General features: G+C 39.0%; 1 pseudogene across 1 annotated transcript; it reads right to left on the minus strand.

The window, feature by feature from the left end:
- Positions 1-7,864: 7,864 nt before the first annotated feature.
- LOC309637329 (large ribosomal subunit protein uL1-like) lies at positions 7,865-12,710 on the minus strand (annotated as a pseudogene). Its single transcript has 2 exons — positions 8,869-12,710; positions 7,865-8,558 (listed from the first exon to the last, which is right to left on the minus strand). The product of its transcript is annotated as a large ribosomal subunit protein uL1-like (transcript).
- Between the last annotated feature and the right edge of the window lie 7,579 nt (positions 12,711-20,289).

Consider the following 20,289-nt stretch of genomic DNA (forward strand, 5'->3'; position numbering starts at 1 on the left):
AGAGAGCAGCAGATGGAGGGGGGAGGGTAAAATAGGTGAAGGGGATTAAGAGGCACAAACTTCCAGTTATAAAATAAGTCATGGGGTTATAATGTACAAGATAGGAAATATAGTCAATAATATTGTAATAATTTTAAATTATGGTAACTAGACTTATGGTGGTAACCATCTCATAATGTATATAAATGTCAAATCACTATGTTGTACACCTGAAACTAATATAACATTTGTACTTCAACAACAACAAAAAAAGACCGTGGACATATAAGCTATTTTCCCATATATTCAAGAAGGTGTCAGAAGAAGTTCAGTCTATTTAATGGCAGGAAGCAAATAAAAATACAAGGTATGTTTAAAACAAAGAAAAATATGCATAAATATATATGAAGCACCTATTTCTCTCACGTTCTTAATTAGCTGATAAAATGAGACTTCAAAAACCAGGTTAGTAAAATTGCTATTTTTTGTGTTTACAAAACAAAGCATATTTTTAAGACACTAAAAGATCATTTATAAAAAAGGAAACTGATAATATATTTTGAGAAGTGAAGAATTCTTAAATGTGACTTTACTGCCATATAAATTTGTATTATATTTACAGGAGTAGTTATTTAGAGTATTTTTGAAGAAATAAAGATACCACATGCAGTTGGAATGTACTGATTAGTACCATGGAAACTAACATGAAGTTAAGTGGAAATCCCCTCAAATTTTCCAACTTAGAGTCATAAAAGCCTGTTTCACCAGAGGGTTTATGAATGAACCATATAATTTCGTGGCTCACAAGTAAGGTGTGGTCATGGCACCGTCCCATCTGTTACTTATGCAGGTTGGAGCCGCAGACACATGAGGAAAGATTTGAAGGATAACATTTTGATCCTTTGGAGGAACCACTTCTGCCGGTTAAGGCAACCAAGGAGTGTAAACATTCTGTACAGGGGAGGACATTATGGAATGATTAATGGAGTAATCTGGGCTGAAGACATGCCTGCTGAAAGGAAACAAAACACATCTTTCCTCAAGCCATTAAACCTGCAGGGAGGACACCTCATTGCCCAAGAGGCTCTGTGAGTCAAGAATGACAACCTAGTACATCTCTACTGTGGTCCCCGGATCTCACGTTGCTTCTAAATAATGACTCATGAGAATGGATTGATTTTCACTTGTTCTATGCATTTGGGACATGTAGATTCTTATAATAAATATCAAGTTCAAATAGGGTGAGCTGGTCCAGGTCTCGGTAAGTCATGGGATTGCTCCATTAGTTAAGATGTGAGTGCTGGAAGTAGGAAAACCTCACCTTCATGGCCGCTCTGGTTGCGAACACCATCTCAGTTAGGTCAGAGAAAGGGAAACCGTCTTACGGCTGGGTCTGACCAACCTGGTCACGAATAGATAAGGGGGAAAGCGCTGGGGAAGCAATAGCACATGTAAAAAGAAGGGTATTTCTCTCTCTCTTCCGATTCTCTACAGGGGCTCCAGTTTCTCCTAGCTGGTCACATGCTCTTGGGTCTGCACCCTCCAAATGGAGGGTCTAGGAAAGGTCGTTTTTTGCTTTTCTTCTAGCCCTGAATTCTGCAGAAAGACTCTGCAGTGGCTTTATTGAGTGATTTACTGCTGTTGGAAACTGGATAAATGTCAGGTAGTCCATAAGGACCAAGCCGTTAAGGGACAAAAATACCAGCAACAATTTTTTTCAGCACCTACTAGGTATGAGGATCTGTGCTTCACACTCTGTATACATTTTCCCTCATCCTGCCCCAAATCCAGCAAGCTGGGTCTCTTTACTCTCATTTTATAAATGAGGATAATATAATTCAGGGAAGAGACTGCATGACTTACTAACTCTGGGGCTCAAGTACGTGAAAGTTACTTAACACTTCCTGTGCCTTAGTTTCTTCATTGGTAAAATTGACACCTCTCTCCCGGGGCTCTTAAACACGGTGCATACTACACAAGTGTTTGCTCTAACAGTTATTCAATGTTTTGTTAGAGCCGAGATCAAATTCCAAGTTTATTTGAGTCTAAAACCCATGCCTGTTCCCTGCCTGATGATGGGATAACATCCTTGAGCCAGTGTTCCAGCCCAAACACGACCCCGGTGAGTCATGGACGGAAGCATCATTCAGAAGGGAGTGTCAGCAGTAACTGTCAAGGGAGGATACAGCATGTTCCCAAACTAAGACCTATCAAATTTTTAAGCCATTATATTTCACATAACCCTTCTGGAAACTTTGAGTTAAATCTATGCTTCCGATAATACTGTGACATTAAATATAGCATCCATATTTTAAGAAAATTTACACATAAGCACACACAGTTTATTTGTCACTCTCAGTGGGCTCAGAATGTTGGAGTAAAAACTTTAAAGGTGGGTGATCTAAGGCACAAAGCAATGCAGCTATTTATTAAATGTTGTATTAAGTGCTCTCATGGACTTCACATAAGTAAATGGAGATTTGACAACAATTTTCCTGTGTCTAACCTAGATCTTTCCCCTGTCCTGAGCATCTTCAGCTTATCAGTTATCTACATTGGTTAGGAGCACCTCCTTCCACATTCCCTACTTGTCAAGTGCTTACCATTTAAAAAGTGTTATCCTAGTTTTATTTTGCAGGTTCATAGAAGTTTGACTTAGATCGGAAAATAGATATAATATAGTGGCAGAATATACTCAGTCTTGTCTCTGAATAATAGTCTGTCTATCTATACACCTATCAATTATCTAGCATCTCTATCTATCATCTATCTATCTATCATCTATCTATTATCCATGATCTATCATTCATCTAGTATCTATGTATCTATGTATCTATCTATCTATCTACATCCAGCTATCCATCGATTTATTCATCTATCGTCTGTCTATCTATATCTATATCCATCAACTACATTAGATGATATATTAGCTGGCTGGTGATAACTAGTAGTTGAAGGGATTATGGAGAGAGCAGCCATTTCCTCTCCAGTTGATGGGTGATAACTCCGTATTCCAGCAGAGGGCAGTAGAATACGCTCTCTTGATTATCAAGGCCTTGGAAGCTATTGCTGATATTTGGAAAGGAAGTATACGTCTGAAGATAGAGTAATGTGAAAATTCTGGGTGCAAAAATTTAGAGGAACAGTAAGGGTTACATTAATTCCTGTTATGAGAATGAAAAATTATTTTTTATTGTAACTTTTTTCTTCTTCAGGGAATTGGTAATTGGTGCATGACTCAAAAACATTCATCATGACATAACCCTGTACTTTTCCTGTATCTTTGTGAATTATCTTCTATATTTGAATAATATTTCATCCATTTTGTATTTCCTTGTGAAATGAGTTATAAGGAAAATAAATATAACCCCTATGGTTACTAGTTTATTTAGTAAGGTAAATCTGTGCCTTATAGTTCCTAAAAGATTTAGTAGTCAGATAAACCTGTGCCCTATAATTACTTGTTTGTTTACTAGTTATTCAAAAAACATTTAAAAATAACTTAAAAAAAGTTTTGGGAGCAGAAATCCTCTTCCAGAGCCCCGCCTCTATAGATGATTTTATCCTAAACCTTGTATATTTATGCCACTCCTGTAAGTGTGTGAAGATATGCAGGAAGTCCCCTCAGTTTTTTGATCTCACTGCCTGTTTGATCATATTTTCATTCCCTGTCACCTGCATGTACACATCTACACCATCCACAAATATCCCCACCGCCCTCATCCTTTCTTCCACTGTGGTGATCACTGTCAGTGCCAAGTTTCGATTAGGAAGACAAAGTGCAAGGAGTTAAGAAAATGGAACTGTTCCCCCAGATCACTGCTCCTTGAGGTCTCCTGGTGCTGGAGACACTCAGCTGCTTCTTAACCATGATGAAGGTGAAACTAGAATTTGGGGAAACAATGTGGAGGAAAGGAGGATGGGCCACCATAGAAGAGATGGGAAGATTTGCTGAGCAAAGTCACAAAGTAACACAGTTCTTAGTAGCTGTTCTCGATAAGATTTAAAGTCTGTATCACCTCAAATACTGTATTCATTCTTATTTTTAGGACTAAGAGACTGAATTGTATTACACGTATGGTTCATTCCAACTCCAAATTATTTAATTAGCTGCTCTTACCTGAGAGTTTGTCTGAGTTGTTTGATGCAACATTTTCAACAAATTTTCCTGCTGTCCTAGGCAGTGTAGGAATAAGACAGACGAAGACCCTGCTCTCTCGTGGACTTTACAGCTCATTAGAGCTCACAAGTGAATAGATAAATCTAATCAAGAATTATAGTGTTGCCCCTGCATTTAGCCTTTGTTTATTTACTTAACTAACATGTATCGATGACCTACTCTGTGTCAGGTACCCCACTCCCGTGGAGACATGAAACAAATTACTAAACAAATAAATAAGATACTTTCAAAGAGTGAGTGGTAAGTGCTATGAAAAAAGTAATCAGAGTAATACAATACGGAGTGGATGGGAGAAGCGTATGCTCTGATCGCATTGAACCTTGATTTGGGTGGTAGTTTTGGTGGTGGTGAGGGACATCAGAGAATGCTTCCCAAGGGATATAATATGTAAATGAAGACCCAAAGGATTCACAGGTGTGAGAGGTAAAGGGGAAGGTGGTGGATGGAGAGTGTCTCAGCATGTGCAGGATCTAGATGGTATGACTTGCTCTTTCAGATTGTTGAAAATGTTCAGGATCTTCCCAGGATCTCTGAGTGAGTGTGGTGGGTGGTGGAATTGGAGAGGTTGACAGAGCAAAAGAATTGAAGGGTCCCTATGCCTAGTCAAGGTATTCGGACTTTGCCACAGAGTAGTGGAAAACTAATATTCGCTTCAATAGAATTGCTTAAAGTTTTAAGAAATATTTTCTGGATGCACTTTGGTATTGGGTGCCATTTTCTACTTTGTGAATTCTTACTTTGGGGATGGCAGAAACAGTTTTTTGTAAGGACCCTGTATCAAATGTGTATTTTCCAAAGATTACTTTTCATTTCATTTATTCATCAATATTTGAGTGAACACTTAAATCAGTGAAAAAAACATTAAATTTTCCCACACATGGAAGTTCATTTGAAGGAATAAATTAGAAGAAACTTTCCCAGAGAATGGTTTGGTCAAGTACTTTGTAGAGTCTGAGATTTTTACCGTACTTGCAAGCCAACAAGTTAGCTTGGCTTGATTTCATATAAGCTGGCAGAAGACATGAGACTTCTGGGTCAGAGACAAAGGACTTTATTACTCATGGTAATAGCAGGAACTAGAATGTAAGCATTTGTACCAGTTCCTACAGGTCAATGTGAAGAGGGTCCATTGATACCTGTACATGCAGTGAGTTGTGTTATAAGAGAGGAAACCTGAGCTTACGGAACACATCATTTATAAAGGGCAGTAAACAGAAGCATGATTATCCCCTGCCCCAGAGGGAGACACTGTTTTATCTCCCATTGTAATGTTTACAATACAAACAACCTCAAAGAGCTAGTTCAGACCAGATTAGTCAGTGCAAAAGAGAGAAACACAGGAGACTCATGGAGAACAGTCTTCCAACAGATTTGTCTTTGTTTTAGTCAACTTAAAACCTGGGCCACAATATTATTACATGGCCAAAATAAGACTGAAGTTCCTCTGCTCCTTTTATTAGAAACAGTATATCTAGACCTATCCTTAGTGGATCTCTACAGGTGAGCTTTTGTGACTAGCTGGCCTCCGTACATTAGATCTGCAGAGTTTAGTCCCGCCTACAGACATGTTCTGAGGGGCTGGGAGGTTTGGGGTTTTATATACTCCCTTTTATGATTGCTGGAAGTTTGTTACACATTTTAGCAAACTTCAAGGCAGCATTTTCTGTTTATGTGGCATTTATGTGTTTATATAAAAAGATAAGAACAAGGTAGGATAAAATATACCCAGAAATAAATTTCTCCTCAAAAATTAGTTAGTAAAATTGTCAGAGAGAATAGACTGGTGGTTGCCAAGGGGGTGGGGGGTAGGAGAGGGATGTATTCAGAGTTTGGGGTTAGCAGATGCAAACTGGTATATATAGAATGGATAAACAACAAGGTCCTAGTGTATAGCACAGGGAACTGTATTCAATATCCTGTGATAAACCGTAATGGAAAAGAATATGAAAAAGAATGTATATATGTATAACTGAATCACTTTGCTGTACAGCAGTAATTAACACAACACTGTAAATCAACTATACTTCAATTTTTAAAAATTATCAAGGTGGTAGCTATTAAGGAATTGCCACAGAGAATTTTCTGGCCAAACTTTTAATAAGATATTTAAATTGGGCATCCTTTTTGATGGCTACTTTACTCTACCAGTGCCTCTAAGTGGTTTTTAATCATATAAATAATATTTTAATTATTACTTTTAATTCTAGAACTCTAATTAATTTGAAATTTAATGTTACAATATTTTCATACAACATATATTTCATTTCTTATGCGATAATTATTATGAATTTTAAAAATGAGAAATGATACACTTGTCAAACATACAAAACTGCCATTTTGGGGGGTTGCATGGATAAAAGTACTTTAAAATACCAAAGAAGACAGGACCAATGGCTTAATTAGGTAGGCATAGGATTTTTTTTTTGGAAAAAACCTCACACTTGAAAGATTCATTTTGTTTAAAACCATTGATCAATCCAAAGCAACATTCAACTTCACATACTGATTTTACCCCAAGTCTCTGTCCTCTTTTTTTTAAATAAACAATTGTATGCTAAATCTAGATGACTCTTACCTATTTAAATAGGAGAGGCTTTTTCCCATTTTATCTCTAAAGAAGGTAAGGTGGGCATTTTTATACTAATGTCATCAATATTTATATTCCTTGATATCACAGGAACATTCATAGTTTTAAAAATTAACACAGCATGAACTGGAGTTCTTTAGGCTAGTCTCAGTGTTTTTTGCTTATTTTGTGCATCAGTTTGGGGAACAATCTCATTCATGTGACAATGTTAAACTTTACGGGAGCCCTGTGTTCTTGGGAAACAGCAACGGTTAAGAAATCCTCCCACTCTTCTATGTTCAGGGAAATGCCTTACTGCCAAGAAACATTCTTCCCCATATGACTTAGATAAGAGCCAGATGTCTCCTCGCTGACCTTTGGCAATGCCAGACACACACCCTCCACATTCTCATTCCTTGTCTCATAAATGATGGGTTGAACAGTTTGTACCCACTGACTAATCTGAACAAAATACCTGACTTGATCAAACTAGAGTGAAGCTGGTCTCCTTCCCCCAAGCCCTTGAACTCTGAGTTACTCTCATTCTGAGCCAGTGTACAAGCCTTCCTTAACCACTCTTCTGAAAATCAGCTGACCCAAAGGAAAGACATTCCTGGATTAACTGTCCTGCCACTCCACTTATTTCCCCACACCAGATTCCTTCTAGCCTTGTTTACTCCCCATCTTGTATTAAAGAAAAATCCTCTTCTGCTGGACCATTGAGATCCCGCAGATCTTCCAGTTGGGGGGTTCTCCCTACTGCAAGAGGCCCGCTTCCCTTCCTGACCCTTTTGAATGACCCCTTTGAATGAAGCTTCTCCTTAACTAAGCCCAGATTAGTTTTTTTTTTTTTTTTAATAAATTTATTTATTTTATTTATTTATTTTTGGCTGTGCTGGGTCTTCGTAGCTGCGCGGTCTTTCTCTAGTTGCGGCATGCGGGGGCTACTCTTCGTTGCGGTGCACGGTCTTCTTATTGCAGTGACTTCTCTTGTTGCAGAGCATGTGCTCTAGGCACACGAGCTTCAGTAGTTGTGGCACGTGGGCTCAGTAGTTGTGACTCACGGGCTCCAGAGCGCAGGCTCAGTAGTTGTGGCGCATGGGCTTAGTTGCTCTGCGGCATGTGGGATCTTCCCGGACCAGGGCTTGAACCCTTATCCCCTGCATCGGCAAACGGATTCTTAACCACTGCGCCACCAGGGAAGCCCCCAGATTAGTTTTTATTTAACACATGTTTAGTCTCCAATACTGTTCTTTTCACCTCTCTGCAAGGAAATTGTCAACCTTGTTTACATGGAAAATTAAGTTCAGTTCACAGACATGTTCAAAACACTTGACTGTAGATGGTGATGGATGTTAACTAGGTTTATTGTGGTGCTCATTTCACTATACATACGAATATCCAATCATTATACTGTACACCTGAAACCAAGATAATGTTCTTTGGTTTTTTTTTTTAATGGTAGGAGTATGGTTTATTAAGCTGTGCCTTAGTACAGGCACTGGGGCTTTCCCATGGTCCTCTTAATGTACAAAGCCCGGACATTCTGCCAGTTTTCCTTGAGCAATGACACCAGGAAGTTGACAGCTAAGTGGATGTTGAACACAAGCTCATCGTGTGTCATCTTCAGGTGGCCAACAGCCACTGCCAGACACAGCACCTTCTTCACATGGAACTTGATTGTGGACTTCACTTCACCAACTTTGGCCACCATGTTCTCATTGTGGATCAGCAAGGAAGGGAACCTGCCGGCCTTATTCAGGCCTGGGCCCAGGATCCATGGGATCTGCTTGATCAGAGACTCTGAAGACAAAAAGGCATCATCGGGCTTCCCTGGTGGTGCAGTGGTTGAGAGTCTGCCTGCCAATGCAGGGGACACGTGTTCGAGCCCTGGTCTGGGAAGATCCCGCATGCCGCGGAGCAGCTGGGCCCGTGCGCCACAATTACTGAGCCTGCGCGTCTGGAGCCTGTGCTCCGCAACAAGAGAGGCCGCGATAGTGAGAGGCCCACGCACCGCGATGAAGAGTGGCCCCCACTTGCCGCAACTAGAGAAAGCCCTCGCACAGAAACGAAGACCCAACACAGCCAAAAATAAATAAATAAAAATAATCCCAAAGTTTAAAAAAAAAAGGCATCTTCTTGGCCAGCTTCTTGACCAGTTGCTTATCCTTGTTGAGTTTCTTCAGTGCCTTGATGTCCATATGCAGAATATGCACAGCCTTGGTCACGTCACTACATTGCTGGTCCCCCAGAACACATACGGAGAACTTGGGGCGGGAGTGGATTTAAGCCGGACGGTGCCTGAGAGGCATTTGACCTTCTGAGGGTCATAGTTCTTCAGGCAGATCTGAAGCTACACCGTCTCCAAAAACTTCCAGCGCTCGAGCTGGTTCCCCTGCAGCACTTCCCGCACCACCTCGTAGACGGTGTCGCCGGAGACTTTGCTACTCATGGTGCCTCGCGCTGCGATAACCGGAAAAGAGCAATATAATGCTATTTGTCAATTATATCTCAATTAAAAACAAAACAGAAACACACTTGACTATACTTTACAAAAATGCTTGGAATACATATAAAATGTCAAGTTCACTTCCTAAGGAAGCCATATACTAAAGATAAAACATGACGTGGCAAATATCCAAATATCAATTGACTGCCAGATCCACTATCAGCAAGCTCCTTCCGGGGAATTTGAAACCTCGACGTCAAAGAAAGTGGCTCTGATATGATCTTTATTTGGGTGTCTTCACTGAGGGCTTCAGCATCCCTGGTTTTTGAAAATGAAGATTATCATGCTCACACCTGTTTCTGAGGGTTAGGGGGCTGGGCAGATACTAGCGCCTCCCCCCTGGGATCTTGCCAACACTCCTTTTCCACCTGATCCTACGGACATGCACCTGCTTTTCTATCAATAATAAGATTTTAAAACACTTATTTCCAGGCTCCCAAAATCACTCACCTGTTTCCAACGGGAAAGGAGCCCTAAAAAGAAAGAAGGAGATAAGAGTTCTAAAGGGCAGATAGTAAGAGGCTTTGAGGACTGAAAACGCCAATTGGTTTCATCACTTTCTGGATTAAAAACCCTCACTGGCTCTCTATTGCACTTAATAATGAAACACAGGATCTTCAGTTGGACCGCAGGTCTGGAACATTCCTGCAGTCTCATCCCCACTCCCCCCCTGGCTCACCTGCTTCTAATTCACCCCATGGCAGCCACACTGACCTCTGACAGCTCCTACAGATGCCAAGCTCTGTCCCTCCTTGGGGACTCAGCACACGCAGTTTCTCCACCAGGAATGTTCTCCCCTCCCGCTTTGGACTGGGTAAATACCATCATCCTTCAGGTCATATTCTTTTCCATTCCTGGGGTTTGCCTTATCTCTTCTTGTCGAAATTAAATCTTTGTCATTTTGTCTTCATAATCACACTTTACACAATTTGTCTATTTGTTAATTCATTTCAAAGGTGCCGAGGCTGAGAAACTCTAATCTGCTGAAAGAATGTCATTCGTAGTTCTTTTTCCAAAGATTCTTTTGAAAAACGTTTTTCCTCCCTTAATCTAAGTTTCAGAAATAGTTGTATTTCTGCTGACCAATTGTTTTGGCTTAGTCTTAGGCACAAATACAGTGAATTGAATAAATGCTCAATTTCCATTTTGCTATTAGAGAAAGCTCAGAGTTAAATTTGTTACTTACCTGTAGTATTGTAAATACTCATAACTCTATTTTGTTTTAGCCTTATTTCTGGCTCTATTTTATACCTTTATCATTAATTTGCCTTTGTATTTCTCGCTGTTCCTAAAATGTAGTATGTTATTATTTGTCTAAGTTTCTGAAAGCTGTATTAAATCTTATTTTTGAAGAATCTAGGGGTATACATGTATTAATGCATAAAATAAAATATGGTATTTCTAGTCAAGGACTTACTAAAAAATAAGTACATAATAAGAACTGCTGTATAGCCAGGAAATGAGCATTAATCTCTCAGGTCTAGGACTAGAAATTAATATGAATCTTAAAGGAACAAGATGAATGAAAACAAAAAGTTGAATAAGATTTAAAGTTCTAGGGCTGAACTTATTCAGAATCTTCTATTAAATGTTTAGCATAGTGACCTGCATATACTAAGTTCTCAATAAATATTTGTTGAATGAATAAATAGATGAATAAATTTGATTAGTTTCCCTTCTGATAATGACTGTGAGAGGATTTTATAAGAAAAATTTCTGGGTTCAAGAAAGTCTTTGTTATTCAGTATGATCTGTTGCTGATAATTAGAATTTTAGCTTGACCAATTTGTAACGAAATGTGGAATTCCCAAAGTTACTGTTATTTGTTCTAGGAGTTATATGTCCATGTAACAATTAAATACATGCCTTCATACTGGGTAGCCAGGCATTAGAGGGAAAGCTTATATGCAGTATGCTCTGAGCATAATATTGTTCTAAGGCAGTCACAGGCAATCTTCTCCAAAACCCTTTCAATAAAACCATTATAACAGTCTTCTGTCTCAAAGCCTTTATAATAGCTTTATATCCTCTCGGATAAAAGACTATAATTTTCAGTGGAATTCTGTCACTCATTAAGAAAACAGAACTTATCTTCCACTGTAAAATGGAAGTTGACTAATTAGAGAAAACATTTAGGAAGCCAGAAAGGACATGCAGCTTCTCCATACCCTCTCCATTACCCCAGAAAAAAGAAAACATCTTAACTGCTAGTAAATAGGCTTTAAATAGATAATTAGGATAATGAGGAACAATAAGCATTTATACCCATTTCAGTGCTGTTTGAGGATATGATACTTTGTACCAAGAATGCTTTTCTGTCCATGAGACAATAAGTTGTCAGTTTTATTTTGCATTGCTCTTTTATTCAAAATCTTGGTTTTAGCAACATGCTTACAGGGTTTATACATTGGAGACTGAATATGACAATGACTTTCTGTGTTAATGCAGGAGATATTTTGCACCTATCACTTTTCTTTCTGCCACTGTGAATCTGAAAACACTTCTGGGGCTCCCAGTAATTTACGATTGTCTCTTTTCTTAGAAAGAACCTTACATATTTTCTCTATAGACCTTGGACAAGTCCTTGAAGTTGCCTCATTTGCCCATCATTCGTGTCTTACCAGTCATATGCCGGGTAGGCGCTGGGCTAGTTGCTAAGAGTACAATAATAGGCAAGATACATGGATTCCCGCTTCAAAACCTAACGATGTTTAATACTAACAATCCCAATATTTGCAATAATATTAACAGCTAACATCATTTGGGCCCTTACTATGTCTCAGGCTCAGTTATTGTTTTACATGGAAATTTTCATTTAATCCTTATAACAACCTAATGATGTGAATGCTATAATTATCCTCATTTTACAGTTATGGAAACTGGGGATTATCTGTCTCATAGGAAAGATAATTGAGCAAATTATTATTAAAAAGTCTTTAATAAGTGACATGATAGGGATAAATGATGGTATGAGGGCACAAAGGAGAGAAAAGCAACTTGGTTTAGGGAATCAGAAAAGGCCTCTGTGGTAGGACCAGTTCTAAAGATGAACTCCCATGATTTCCCACCCTAATCCCCGGGGACTCTGAATATAATGTGATATCACATTCATAAGCATATTAACTTGGGTGATCATGGAATTTTGCAGAAGTAATTAATGCCACTAATCAGTTGATGCTGAGTTAATCAAAAGGAAGATCACCTGGGTGGGCATAATCTAATCATGTGAGCCCTTTGAAAGCAGTTTTCTCCAGCTGGTAGCAGAAGGAAAAGTCAGAGAGATACTTGTGATTTGATGTGCTGTCACTGGCTTTGAACATGGAGGGAGGCATGCGATAAAGACCTGAGAGCAGACCCTGGGAGCTCTGAGTGACCCCTGGATGACAGCCAGCAAAGAGATGGGGACCTTAGTATACTACAACCACAAGAAAATGAATTTGGCCAACCATCTGAATGAGCTTGGAAGTGGATTCTTCCCAGCCTGGCTGCTTTCTTGAATTCAGCCTTCTGAGAGTCTAAGCGGAGAATCCAGTTAAGCCTGGCTGGCTTGTGATCTATAGAAATGTGCGCAAATAAATGGATGCTGTTTTAAGCCACTAAGTTTGTGGCAAAATGTTATGTAGCAATAGAAAACTCATAAAAGTTGCACCAAATTAGTGAATTCAAAGTTGATATCCCAAAGATAAACAAGAGCTGGCTTGTGAAGGAGGTTAGGTAGAACATAATGTTTCAAGCTAAGAGGACTAATAAGCTAAATCTTAGATCATGGAGAGTTTCAGGAATTTAAAAAAGGCTTATGTGGCTGGACCATGGAGTGTGTGTGTGGCTGGGGGGAGGAGGGAATGTGATGGGGGAAACAGAGATACTAGATAAAGCTGGAGGAGGCTGGAGAAGAGTGCAAACGCTATGTCAGAAGGATGTTGTAAATCTTCTAGAAGAGTTTGACTTTATTGTAAGGGTAACAGTAAGCCATGAAGTGTTTTATTTGCGATGTGCAAATCAGATTTGCTTTTCAGAATGATTCTCTGCGGTGTGGAGAATGGAATAAAAAAGAGCAAGGCCAGAGGCCGGAAAACCAGTGGAGATATGGATTTGGAATTCATCAGTACTGTGTTAGGGCAGGCTAACAAAATGACCCTCCTGCCCTCCATGCCCACCTCCAATTTCAGTGGTTTAATGTAGTAGAAGTTTAGCTTGGAGTAATGTGCACTTCTCTTCCATATGGTCATTCAGGGATCCGGGTACTTTCCATCTTGTGTTTCTGGCATCTCTAAGACAGTGGTTCTTAGCTAGGAGTGATTTTCTCCCCCTGGAGACATTTAACAATGTCTGGAGACAATTTTGATTGTCACAATTAGGAGAGATGTTACTGGCATCTAGTACATAGAGGCCAAGGATCTGTTAAACATCCCTACAACACACGGGACAGCCCCTCACAATGAAGGCCCAGTAGAGCCAAGGTTGAGAATTCTTGCCCCAGGGCCTCGTTGTCATCTCATGCAGCAGGAAGAAGAGGACATAACATGAAGGAAAGTAAGTGCAGGGCTGCTTTTTATTGGTAAAATCTGGACATGGCAAATATCACTTCTATTCCTCCAATGAAGAGAACTTAATCATATAGCTACAAACAGCAAGAAATGCTGAGAAATTTAATCTAGGTTAGAGGTTAGCAAACTACAGGAATGCATGCACCAATCCATCCCAATGCCTATTTTTGTAAATAAAGATTTATTGGAACAGTCATGGCCATTTGCTTACATATTGTCTATGGCTACTTTCATGCTACAATGGCAGAGTAGTTGCAACAGAGATTATATGGCCTATGTAGCCTAGAATATTTACTATCTGGTCCTTTACAGAGAAAGTTTGCCAACCCTCGGAATAGGTAAACACCCAGGACAAATGTCCAATGGACTTTCATCAGATGGCTATTGGTCTTTGCCATAAGAAAAGACATGATAGTTGAAATTATACAAGAAGATACTGCCCAGGGAGAATGGGTGTGGTAGGAAGATAATTGATACTAATATTTACGCATACAGTTAGCTTTTATTGACTACAACAACATCATGATTGAACTTGGAAGGAAGACTAAACACAAACTTAAATATCATCTTAGTGCTCTTTCTCCAAATAGCTCTTGACATGAAAGAAATAATTAGGGAAATACAATGTTAAAGAAAAATAGCTTTGAAAACTTACATTAGACTTTAACTGGGAATAACTCATTCACATGGCCATATTCCATGTTTATTTATTTTTATTTTTTTCTGCCTTTTATGGGGGGTTATTTCAAATTTTCTTAAGTGTCTTGGTCCTTTTGAATCCTCTGCGATGCACATGGGAAGTAGCTGAAATACAGTTTTTAAAAGTAGTAGGTATGAATGCCTTTGTGTCAATGTGGATATATGAGAAATGTCCCTTTATTTTATATATATTTGAGCCTTCATTTTAAGCGTGGCAGAAATTTTATCTCAGTCCATTCAGGGTCCTCTTGGTTTCCATCTGTGTCCCAGAACTGGGTGGAGAGGGTTTATGTACCACCAAACTGTGTGGGGGACCACGTGGCCTGGATCGCCATCTGTGGATGCTGGCAGCTGCAGAGATGCCCACCTTTCTGTATTGCCTTTCTGAAACTATCTTTCTCATAACCCTTTGCCAGCAAGCTTCTAATTAAGTTCTGACAATGGGAGATACTGGTCAGAATTCGAAGGAAGAGGAGACAGAAAGATGCTCCACGTATTTCCAATTCCTGTTTCCATTCCTCCAGCAGAATAGGAAGGTTACGGCTCTAGCCTCCAGCTTCTTTGCAATCCCAGCATTAGCCAAACTCTACCCACTCAGAGGTACCACCAGCATTAATCTCAGACATTCAACAACTATGGGGAGGGGGATGCCTTCCTCCAAGCTCCCAGATTCACGTAACCTCACCTCTTTCCTTTTGTTCTCTCATCTATAGGGTGGTCACTACTTTTTCAAATTACTAGTATTTGGGTGATTCAGTGTCTCATTTTCTGCTCTTTCAACTTTCTAACACCTGTTTCACCTGTTATCTTTATTAAATCCTCTCTCTTTGAAATCCCTAAAAAGGTTTTTGTTCTCCTGACTGGACTCCAAGTGGTACATCTGAATATCTCCTCTGGTCTTTGATTGACATGTGTGTCATGTTCCTCCTGTGTGTACGTGGGTCCAACCTGCATTGCTTGCCCGCTACCTGGGTTGCTTCTGGGTGTGCCTGAAATATCCATTTTTTTGCTGCATCTCTATGGGTTGCAGGAATAGCTGCTTCTTTGTTTTCTGCTCCCACACACATCATCCTGGTCTCTCCAGGCCATGTTGAGAGAATCTCCTTCGGAGAAACCCTGTGAGGTTGTCTGAGAACCATCTGCCTAGACACACCCCACATAGACAGCACCTCTGCTTCTGCATGATGCTGGGTGGTCTTCCTCCCTGGACCTTCCTCTGGGGTGAAGACATGGTTCCCTCTATCACCAAATGCACCCCCAGGATGTGGCCCCTTCTCAGAGAGATGCAACGATAGCTACCCTTTCTTCAATTCTTCTTTAATCCTCTCCTTCTTTCACCAAACTGGGAATTATTTTATGGGCTCCAATGTGTCTGTGTCTGTGTCTCCGTGTGTGTGTGTGTGTGTGTGTGTGTGTGTGTGTGTGTGTGTCTGTGGGGAGGAAGGAAAAAGGTCCGGACTGATATACTTTTAAACCTCAAGTCCTCCTTAAGGCCCAGGATTTTGAAACTGAAAACTTGTATAAAAGTTCAATTCCTTTGTTGCCTGCATTCCCTCGGGTCACGTTCCTTCCCTGAGGCAGTATGGACAAAATGTTAGGTGCCCTCGAAAATGGAGCGGAGGTATAGGAATAACCAGAAATACAAATGGCATTGGTTAGTTTGCAAAATCGCATCCTGCCCCAAATATTTTTAATTCACCCAGAACTGTAAAGTCTCCTCTTCCTGGTTTCCACCTTTCCCTTCCCTTCCACCTTTACAACCCCTCCTTTGATTTCTCCTCCTCCCCTCTCCTTCCCTCAGTTCCCAGGACCTGGGTCTGGTTTGTGTTGGGATAACTTGTGCACATTTACATCAGGGCACTTACCATATTATAATGGCTGGGATCTTCATAGGAGACTGCGAGAAACTCATAAGAAAAATGCTTTATTCCTCGCTTTATCTTCAGTCTCTAAGACAGAGCCTGACATATAGGAAGGATTCAATAAACTGAGGAGAAACTGATATCTAGATAAAAAATATGGTTTGTCCCAACTCTAAGTATTAACGACAATAGCTAACACTCACATGGCACTAACCACGCCCCTATTCTTCTCTTAGCAATTTATATATATTAACTCTTTGATTCTGACAGTAGTTCTGTGAGTAGGTATCTATTATTATCCTTATTTTACAGATGGGGAAATGGAGACCCAGAGAGGTTCAGCAATTTGCCCAAGGCCACACAGAAGCAAATGAAAGATCCATGATTTGAACCCAGGTTATTTGGCTTTAGAGTCTACGCTCTTAGTCACTATGCCAGGCCACCTCTCATATATTGACTTGGCCTTTGCAGGGAGATGGCATATTCATTGTGCAAAGGATGCTGATACATTTTAAAAATTGCACTGGTCAAAAATGCCTCCAAAGAAGCCCAAAAGGAAGAAAATATAGGGTAATGAAATTATATTGTTTTACTCATTTTAACAAGGATAATTCATTGACACATTTATTTTAAAAGCACCAGGTGACAAAAGGTCAAATTCTTATCACTGTCACACTAGGGTCAGGATGCTCATAGGTGCTAGAGGGTCATGTTCTGTCTTAGACAGTGAAGAAAACACACCCTCAAAGAAGGGAAAGGAAAAAGGAACTGCAAAGCCAGAAAGGATTTCCCATTTTTAAAGCATCTGAAAAGAAGGGTGCAGGAGAATAGACTAGGCACCTTCCCAGTAATCTGATCTTTCCAGAGAAGAAAATATAGAATAATTCAGAGTTTTCCTTTATTTTTCGAGAACCACCAAACTTAGGTCAAATGATAACTCTAGTGAAATAGCCATAGAAGTGGCATTTAAATTGGTTATTGAAACAGCCTTAAAACGAACATTTCTTTTCATAGGAGTTTGACTCAATTTTTCATAAGTTTAAGTATATTAATTTTGAGTAAGTATGAGAGGTTTGGACAAATTGTCTTGGCCAGTGATAGTTAATCTGGAAAGCTTTTTCATTGCTTTATTATTGACTGTAACACTGAAAATCAGATTTTGGTGACCTACCTTCCTTAACTATAAACTATGATACTGATAACAATTATAACTTTACTTTTGTTGAAATTCTGATACTCACCTAGTTGTTTTTATTGTTTTATATTAAATGCATCTAGTTGCAACTAATGTGATAGAGTGGAAATATTTCCCTATTCATTAAAATGTGTTATCCATAAATTACCATGGAAGAAGCCAGCCAGATTGAAGCAATGGGTACCAAAGAAAAAAAAAGATCAAAAGTAAAAAGTCCTTTGGCCCATTTTGGACAAAGAACACACACACATTCATTTACTCATTTATTTAAAAAGTGTTGAGTACCTTATATACAAGGCAAAAGTAGGTATGTTAACAATGTCTATTAAATATGATAATAAATAATTAATCTAAACATGACCAGTCCATTAATTCACTTATGTCCTAATGGCTGGTTAAGTTAAATGATGGGTGCTGTCCATTTAAGGCTCTGAAGACACCCAAAATCCTGGTAAATAATATGCACTGTAGTTATACTTCTGTTTCCAAGGCTAATAAATAATAACACCCCATTGAGATGTTAAGAACCCCAACTAGTCACAACTATGGGTTGAGAAGTAAGCTGGTACTATAAGCCAGATCTAATTTTTTCTCTGATTATGGGTGAACATTTGACATGGTATATAACTACATTAAGTACGTAGCAGATATGCATATGAAAATGCCATATTAAATACATATGTATTGTTAATAATAAAAGGAATAAAAGTCAATGTGGAAATTTCATTATGGAAATATTAGTAGCCCACATTATGTGTATATAGCTTTCCTACTACTTATTAAACTGAAATATTCATCATTTTTGTTTCACGTGTATATTTTACAGTATGAGAATTTTCATGTAAATGGAAACAATTTATTTTGTGATGAAATTTGGAACTGAAGCAGAATCTCAGCTTTATTCTATTTTATTTCAAAAAAATTTAAAGCCATGAATAATGGTAAAATTTTAAAAATGGAACTAGATAAACTCATGAAGTCACAATTCATTACTTTTAGATTTTCTTTATTTTAAATTCTTCTACTGTGTAACTATAAAACCCCTTTATTATAGAATTCCTTACTAGTGTCTTTTGTTAACTGAATTTAGTCTAGAAAATTTAGATATTCATTGATTATGTTCCTCTTTTCTGTATAAGATTGAAGATAAAAGTCGAATGATGTTAAGAATTATTGTTAGGTAAAAACATTTTTTGTGATCTCTTGATGAAAACTCTTAAGCAATTTTCTCTCAATTAAAAAAAAAAAAATTCCCCATGGGGTTATAATGTGGCAGAGACATTCTGAAAGTAATTGATATATGTTAACGAGAGGAGAATATTTTCATGCTAAACAATGTCAGGAGTCCACATATTTTTTAAATGATTTTTTTTATAGACGATGACCTACATCTTTATTTGCTTAGAACTTTGAAAACTGTTAACAGTAGAAAGGTTAGTACTATGTGGTACCAATCAGGTTTCTTGACACATTCAGGTTTTAATGGTCTGAACTTTCATTCAATTAGCCCTTGGCCTTGGCAGCCAGGAACCTCTTGTTTTCAGTATTTTAACTACAGGACAATAAAGCTTAAGAACAAACTATGAAAAAAGGAAGCATCTTAAAAGCAAAAGCCTTCTCTGATCATTCTGTTTTTGTTTTCTTTATTGAACACAGACCTGAATGCTTCTGTGCCTCTAAAGGTTTAAAACACAGCTATCGGGCAGGTAGCAGAATCACAAAAGTAGAAAAAGAATAACGGCTGTCATTTTAACCATACAATCATTGGCCGCTGACACTTTGAGGGGCCTCCACTAGTCCCTGGGCTCCTCTTCTGTCTCTGAGGGGCAGGGCTTCCTGGAAAGATCGCTGTTCCTATTCCCTTGCTTTTCCAGGCAAGACAATACCACAGCTTTCCGTCAGGACCCCAAGTGGCAAAGCTACCCTTTCCTATATCCAGCCTGCCCTGACCCACTATATGCAGTCTGTTTCCTTGAACTGTTAGGTTGGGGAAGTGAGGAGAATGGATAGGAGAGGTAATCTCTTTTCTCTTCAATATTCTGCTGAGTCTCTTCTTTAAAACATGGACCTAGGGTGGGGTGGGAATAGTCACACAAAGAGGGGGCAGAGTTTTCTGGAATTTTTAAATACCACCAAGGCACTGGTAGTTAAGTGGGCTAGCGGTGACCAAAATTTTTAAATTGCTGTCAATTCACAGGACAAAGATTCATGACGGCCCTTTTCAGTTCCCAAAGCATTTATTGATGGATTGATTTTCAGATTGGTCTATTTAATGGAAAGAGGCACTGTTTCGTTATAGGGAATTAAGTCAAGAAAGACTGGCGCTGTATGCGCTGGTGGTGGAGTCCAGTTTGGTCATGCTTTCTGATCCCTAACTACAGAGTTGGGTAAGAAAGTGCATCAGTTAGATGTGAAAAAGCATGTGCTGCCTCTCCAAAGTCCAGAAGTGCTTAAAGACTGTGATGTATATAATTCGGAACAATAAAGTACGTGCACAAAAGGAGTTTATCATAACATAAAATTAAAAAGTGACAATTTCATCACACAGTTACACTGCTCTTTTCCTTTTTTTTTTTTGTCTTTTTTTTTTTTTTTGGTTTTGTCCTTTTTTGTTTCATTTTTCATTTCCATTTTTGTTTTTTATGGAGGGTTGGGGGAGGGCAGAGATTTGGTCCACTGAAGATTAATCACCCTCAATGATATATGTATTAGAAAAAATATCAGCAGCAAGACTCTCTGGAAATAGATTCTG

This window comes from Balaenoptera physalus (genome assembly GCF_965194825.1).
Source record: "Balaenoptera physalus genome assembly, chromosome: 11".
In the NCBI taxonomy this organism is placed as follows: Eukaryota; Metazoa; Chordata; class Mammalia; order Artiodactyla; family Balaenopteridae; genus Balaenoptera; species Balaenoptera physalus.